Consider the following 7616-nt stretch of genomic DNA (forward strand, 5'->3'; position numbering starts at 1 on the left):
TGGTGCAGATGAAACATTAAACCCACGTCCCATCTGCCTTTTCAGGTACATGTTCACGTCCCGACAGCACTGTTCAAAAAGAGAAGGGAGTTTCTTCTGCTGGTGCCTTGGCCAACAGTCCCCCGAATAAAATTGGTCATTCACTTCATGGCTGTTTATCTTGCATTGCTGTGTTCAATTCGACCTCTGCATTTGCCTACATTTTGCACAGTTACTACATTTTGCAGAAAATTTGGACATAGTAAGATGCTGCATCAAATGCAAGGATTTACCGTGATGCATCTTAAGATAATGACAGAATTTGGTTTAAAAAAATTCAATTGCTGGACAGTAGAAACAATAACTCAATTGTCTGAGCAAACTTGGATTGAGGCCTTTCAGCTTCATATATATTGGTTAGCAATAGAGACAGGACATCTAATTACAAGCAAAACAGAAAGCCCAAATTCTCTAAACATGAAGCTCTGTGTAAAGGTAACTTTGACCAGAAATAACATGGATTAGAATCCATTGATCAACAAATGTCACCTGACATAGTGGCTGTGATATAATCCTCCCGACTCACGGGTTTAGTAAAACAGACAGCTCTGGAAACAACTCTGCCTGTGGCTCTATTAGATATCTGAGAGCAGTTCCAAGTGTGAGCTTCAGAAATTACACAGGATTCTGGCTTCTGAGAGGCAAGAGGATAAGAACAGCCTTCAGTCATCTCAATCAGATGGTGAACTTGAGCTGCTGCCAAAAAACAGTGAACTTGAGGCTTCACAGACAGTGCGTGGGCAGTCTTAGATCAGTAATGGAAAGCCAAAGCCATACACCCTTGCCATTACCATCAGTATAGAGCAAACCATCGACAGAGATGGATTAAGGCAGATTAACCCCCAAGGCCAAGAAATGGGAGAATGTTCCCTGAAGTAGAGCCACCAGGGAGAGAGCCTGCCGAGGAACAGAGGCTCTGTGCTATACACTGCTTGCTGGTGTTACATTATTGCCTTGAACACCAGTTATTAATAAGTTTCAGTGATTTGTATTACACTAAAAGGCCAAAGCAGGGACTGGTAGCAAATTACAGCTCCTCAAATGCCTCTCTTAAGCGGCTGCTGTCAACCTGGTAATACTGAATATATTGACCATGTATTTCACCCGCAAAATATACAGTCAATTCACTTTACAATATATTCTGTGAAACGCTTTGAGACGTCTCAACAATGTGATCAGACTCTATATGAAATGCAAGGATTATTATTATTATTGCTTTCATGGTTTTGACCAGTTTTTTTAAATGACATAATAAATAATAATAATCCTTGCATTTGATATAGCGCTTTTTACGTCTTCGAGACGTCTCAAAGCGCTTCACAGAATATAATAATAATAATAATAATCCTTGCATTTGATATAGCGCTTTTCACGTCGGGAGGACGTCCCAAAGCACTTCACAGAACACACTGTAAAGTGAATTGACTGTATATTTGTGGGCGAACGCGGCAGCCAATTGCATACAGCAGCGTCCCACAGAGAGTTGTGGATTGAAAATGACCAATTTATTATTTTTTTTTGTTTTGGAGGGATTATTATTAACATGACTGTTGATATGATGATCCTATTCAATAACTGATAATGATTGATGCTGAGAATCGTGTAGCATTAATAAAGCAAATTATGAAAATATCCACAAAAAAATTACAATATAGCAGTTATAATAACAATAATAATCTTTGCATTCGATACAGAGCCTTATCACGTTGTTGAGACGTCTCAAAGCGCTTCACAGAACATATTGTAAAATGTATTGACTGTGTATTTCGTAGGCAAATTGCCAATTGCCAGCGAATTGTGCACAGCAGTCAGCGTCCCATAAAGAGTCTCTTTAAAACAGTTTCTGCTTGAGCAGCTCAAGCTTTTGCGACAATGATCCATACAGCACCTCTGCCACTCAGGATTTGAAGCAGACGATTTCTGACTGTTCCAGAAACTGATCCTGCTCAAAACCTCCTTAAGACTTTGATAACACCCTTCAACATTGGCCTTGCTGCAGTTCTTTCTGTTCTCCGCACTTACCCATGTGAGGCTGCAGCTGCCACATGAGTGCAATGAGAGCTGACAGTATGACCTGCACACTCAGACAGTCACACCACAAACAGTTCTAATCACTTGGGAAAATGTCAATGAACACTGTCTCAAAAATAGTTTAGTCTGCCTGGAGCTATCAGGGCAATGTTTTCCTTTCAGTTAGTTACACATCCTGGCAGTTTGCTGCAGTCACATAGCTAACCCGACATGTTTCTAGCCACACTGTCACATAAATAACACAACACCTGATTTGAGTTGGATTATTCTGTAATATCTTCCAAATCATTAGTACGATGCGGGTTCAAACAACAGACAACAACACGGAACTGTTGAAAAAAAAAATCAAAGAGCTGCTGGCAGATTTAGAGAAAATACTGCGATGTCATTAGTGGCCAAACCAAACCAAATATCTCTTTAGATTCAGTGACTTTACAGGGCTCATTTACTAATAGTCCAAATCCTTTCAAAAAGAAACTGACCTGGTGCTTGGGTGTCAAAAAGGTTGAGAAGTGGCATTGTAGAATCCCTTAGCCTCGAGTTTTGATCATTTTACATAATTACTTGGCAAATCCAATCCAGTTTTAAAAGCTGCCCAATGTGGGAAATCTACAGAAGATCAGTAATTCATCATGTCCTGTGTTAAAATAAAACACATGCATTTTAAACTGGTCCCAACAGGAATCTTAGCAGCAATTCAGTACAATTAGCTCTGTTGATCATTAAACAGGTCGCTCTAATTAAAAGTAAGTAGCTTATGCTCATTCACAGTTGTACCCAAATTTTGACTCATTTGTAATAATTGGAAGTGGCATTTGGGGCAGGAGCCATTGTTATTGGTAGGAAAGTCTTATTTTATTTTATTGGGAAATTCTAAAAGGATTGTTAAGCAGATCAGACTGTGCTTTTTAAAATCGAAATCTGAAGGATTTACAGCAAATTACACAGTAGCTGGTTCAAAATATTCTCTGTTGGCAAGAACCTTGCCTAATGCCACAAATAGCAGCTGTTTGATGGATTTTGTAATGTAGGGAGTGCTCGAAGCCTTGAGAGAATTTGTCACCCTGTCTTCTTCCTCTCTTGTTCAGAATCAGAACTGTTTATGTATTTAAGCAGTCTCCCATCCCTGTAAACAGATTGAGTCATTAAAAACTTAAGATTCCAAGAGACTGTTATCAGTCACAATTAATTCTCTATTTTCTTTTGGAAACACAATTAAAACACATAACATCGATGCCACCAGCTTCAATTCAGTCTTTGAACAAAATCTTTTCACTGACTGCAAAGATTTTGTATCTCTGAATCCGTTACAAACTTCCTCGCACAGATTTTTAAGGGTCAACATTTTGCATGCATCTGTTTTGTGAATATAATAAAATACTGCAATATTTACACTTTCAGTCATTGGTTTCCAATTGTACATAATGTGGCCTTTTTGAAAGACTTTTATAGCATGTGCATATTAGTGAAATCCAATGCCAGTCTCCCACAAACCAGATTTATTGTTTACCCTGATTTATTTTCCCATTTTCCTCCGGGTTATTGTGACCGCCTGTCGAGCTACCGAAACAAACAGTTTGTGTGAGGCTCGTTTTGGCAGCGGTTACTCCAACGGGGAATGCGTGTCTGTTCAATAGAACAGAAATCCCATCCTGGTTTGTCATTCATACATGACTATGTTGTAATCTCAACGGCTAGTTGACAAGAATGTTCTTTTTGTCAGCTGTTGCTTGGAGTGATTGCTTGGGAATGCAAGCGGGGGCTGACTGTAACCAGCTGTACAGAAACATTGCCTGAATGTGATCAGGAGACAACCCGAGCCATTGTCCTCGCTGAGTGGAACTTGGCAGAAAGTGTTGGATTTTATATTGGATGGTTGAGTGACCGCTGCAGTGCGCTTCCAGGAACCTCATAATCAAGGGGGAGAAATTCCACACGGATCTTTCCAGGCTTAGTCTTTTTTTTCCCCCAGCTCGGGTTCAAATCCCCGACTATCCATCCGGGGCCTTGGGACTTCCTCCTAACATGAAAGGTGCAATGCAAATGTAATTTGTTGTTGTTGTTGCTCTGAGACGCTACATAAATGCTAGTTGTTAGTGTTCACGCTCTGAAATGCTGCAAAAGTAATCAATACCTAGACTCCGGCAGAATTTCTTTCCCCAGATCCATGTCTGCATTTTTGCAAAGGCAGCTTTACAAATTGGTGCAATATCAGAGTATGTTACAATGTTGAAACAGGACTTTTGGCCAACTACATTTGCAATTCGCTCACACACTTAAATCCCAGGGCAGGACCATATACTGTATATGGGCATTGTAGTCAGGATGCTTTTGAGTTTCTCTATTAAAAAACCTTTATAACCTGTGTTTAAGTTACTCTTTTGCAACTCATTTCCCCACATCCATTATTCCATCAGCAAAGCTGGTCATAAAGCCTAAAAAATATTTTCCCTTCACGCCCACCGTGCCAATGTGACCTTTTAAAGTTAGCTTGTTAGCCTGGAGAATAGCATCAGTGGCAAATAGCATATTTAACAGGAGGAACAAGTTTTCTTAAGCATTTTTGTGCAGCAGTGCACTCTTGTGTGAAAGCAGTAAGTTGCAGCAGTCTCCTGACAGAGCAGGTTTCAGCTCTGCTTTGTGGATTTTCAGTGATCCGAAGAGGAACTTAATCAGTAGCGGTAAAGTACTGAAATATTGATGAAAGTGATTTTTAATTAATCAGAGAGAAAAGTGTAGAATCACAACACAAAGGTATCTTACCATAAATACTGTACATATATTTATAATTTTTTTGAAAATCCTTGCATTTGATATAGCACCTTTCCTGTCAAGGGCTTCGCAGGATTTACTGTACAGTTATGTTAAAGGGATAGGATGATCTTTATTTACACTGACAAAACCATTATAACCCTAAATTTTATTTGGACTTTATTTAACTATGACATTTTAGAAAGGCATCTGCAATGTTTGCTTTGTTGCTGAAATGCAGGTCAAGCTGAATTGTGTATGGCGATTTACAAAGGCATTGGCACGGTTCAAACTCTTGCATTTTTGGGGGCAAACAGCAACATTAAAGGTAGATTATTAGGAAACTGGAATAATTCAGGAAAAGCAACATTATTGTGAAGTTGGAATGAAAAAGGTTTAATTTGTAACTATCATTGAAAGTGTGGTACACTGATCAAAGATCAAGTCTACAATAAACCAGGCTACAAATCAGATGAGTGAGCAAGTCACCTTGCTAACCAGGAAGCAGAACAACATGAGGGCATGCAGAGTCAAAATTAAGATCTTAATTTTGATCATTTATCCTGGGTTTTGTGAGCCATCTGTCTAATTGGCTTCTTCAGATTTAGATACGTGATTTCCATGTGGTGTGTGTTAATTGCATTACATCATTATCTCTATAAATCCTCCACAACCTATACTGTAAACAGACTCTAAATTGGCTTCCATCTCCGTAACCTGAGTGAGCATTGGGTTCATTTTAATATATTTTAGTGTAGATCAGTTCTCAAATGCTCACATTTATGCATCTCCAAGTAATATTCCAGTACCTGGTAAATGACAATGGATGTGGGCATCCAAATAATATATGTAGATGGAATTGGGCAGGGTGCAAATGATGATGCTCACAGGGATGGGGTGGACACTTAGCCCCTGAGAATATGACAGGTGCAAAATGATTGAAGAAAGTAACAGCAGTGACAATTGCTCCGCACTTTCTTGCAAGTAGTGGAAATAGAAGTCTATGTTCTTGAGTTGCAATCACTCATCCACTGGGAAGCTGCTCCAAGACCTAACGTGACCATTTTCTGGTACCAAGCTCTCTGGGACGCTGCCCTGCGTGAGGGGCGTTATATAAATGCAAGTTGTTGTTGTATGTGTGCTGTACTGATCTGCATTTACTTCATTTTCCATTAAATCCTCCTGATATAGTATTGAGCTGCTTGCTACTTATTATAAATTATGAATCTGACCCACTCAGTCTTTTTTGAATAATAATCCTTGCATTTGATACAGTGCCTTATCACGTCTTCAATACGTCTCAAAGCGTTTCACAGGATATACTGTAAAGTGAATTGACTGTGTATTTTGTGGCAAATGTGTCAGAGTCACCTTGTTAAAGTTAAGCTAAGCCATTATACTAATAATGTGTTGTATTTGGCCAAGTGTAAGTAATAAAACATCATAAAGCAAATTTATGAATAAATGCATTGCTTCGTTCCAACCCAATAAATCAGGCAAAATTTCAATCATATTTTCATAAAAGCGATTGAGTATTTGCAGTACACAAATTAGTTCTGCATGCACATTGCATAAAAGTTGGTTCAATTATATTCTTATCTGGTTTCACTTCAACCCAGTCATTTCCTCAGCTCATTAGGTAATGAATATTTTAATGGACGCAGTAAAAAAATTACAATCCTATAGAAATAGCTTTTGCTTGAATTTTCATTAGATTGCACACAGGAGGATATTTACTGGATAGATTTTTTTCTTTACTTCGTTGCTTTTTTTCCCACCATTACCATATCCCTGTATTCATAAAACCTAAAATATTAAAAGATAAACCCACAGATATGATTTCTCTCTGCCAACCAGAAATTTACTTACTGTAACAGCCAAATGCTGTAGAAATATACAACCCGATATTCACATCAGCCTTTGCAAATACAACAAGATTCCATTTATAGAGCGCCTTTCACGTCGGGAGGACGTCCCAAGGCGCTGAAATAGCAACTCCTAGTCACAAATAATAACCTGTTGAGTAATGGAATGTGTTATTATGATGTATGGGACCTCTGACCCAGAAGTGTGTACCTGTCGGTGTGATGTAAATCCGGTTACCGGCAGAATGGGCTATTTTGTAACTTGGAGTAGCGACGTGAGACCATTGCTGCTAATGTCACATTTCAGGTGTGCGGTTACATTCTTGGCTATAAACAACTCTATCGCAGATCAGCAGAGAAGGTGACTGAGATTGATCGGGAAGTACTTTAAAAAAGAAAAATTGGTTCAAGATTGCAATGTGCACTTGTCGACCACGAGGTGGCAGAGTCCTCCAGCAGCACCGACTGCCGTCAATTAAACGCTGCAGTGACCAAATGAGCTGCTTATTGGACATCTCCCCAAAACAATCAACCGCGGATAAATACCTCCACGTAGCGTACTGACCTCCACCCTGCTGATTCCCACCGATTAGATGACGTTGTAAATGTGTGGGCAGAATAGTGGAAGTTTGAGTACATATCATCAAGCGACAAAATCACAACAGTACAAGGAATATTTCAGGACATTGGCTGAACAGTGAGAGTACACGGAAAGGTCCGGACCGCTGACTGACCCAGAATATTGGTGGGATTGGTTCAGGGTATTGAGCGATCCTGAATAATGTCTCTGGTCGACTAGAAAGCTTCAGAGAGCAATCAATAACCAAATTATTTTCCATCCCAACTTCTAGAATAGACATGTATGATGTACACATTTAATATGCGGGTTCTGATTTGTATTAGCAGAGAACACCTCACTAATGTATCTTA

Source organism: Callorhinchus milii, unplaced genomic scaffold (genome assembly GCF_018977255.1).
Source record: "Callorhinchus milii isolate IMCB2004 unplaced genomic scaffold, IMCB_Cmil_1.0 Scaffold11, whole genome shotgun sequence".
In the NCBI taxonomy this organism is placed as follows: Eukaryota; Metazoa; Chordata; class Chondrichthyes; order Chimaeriformes; family Callorhinchidae; genus Callorhinchus; species Callorhinchus milii.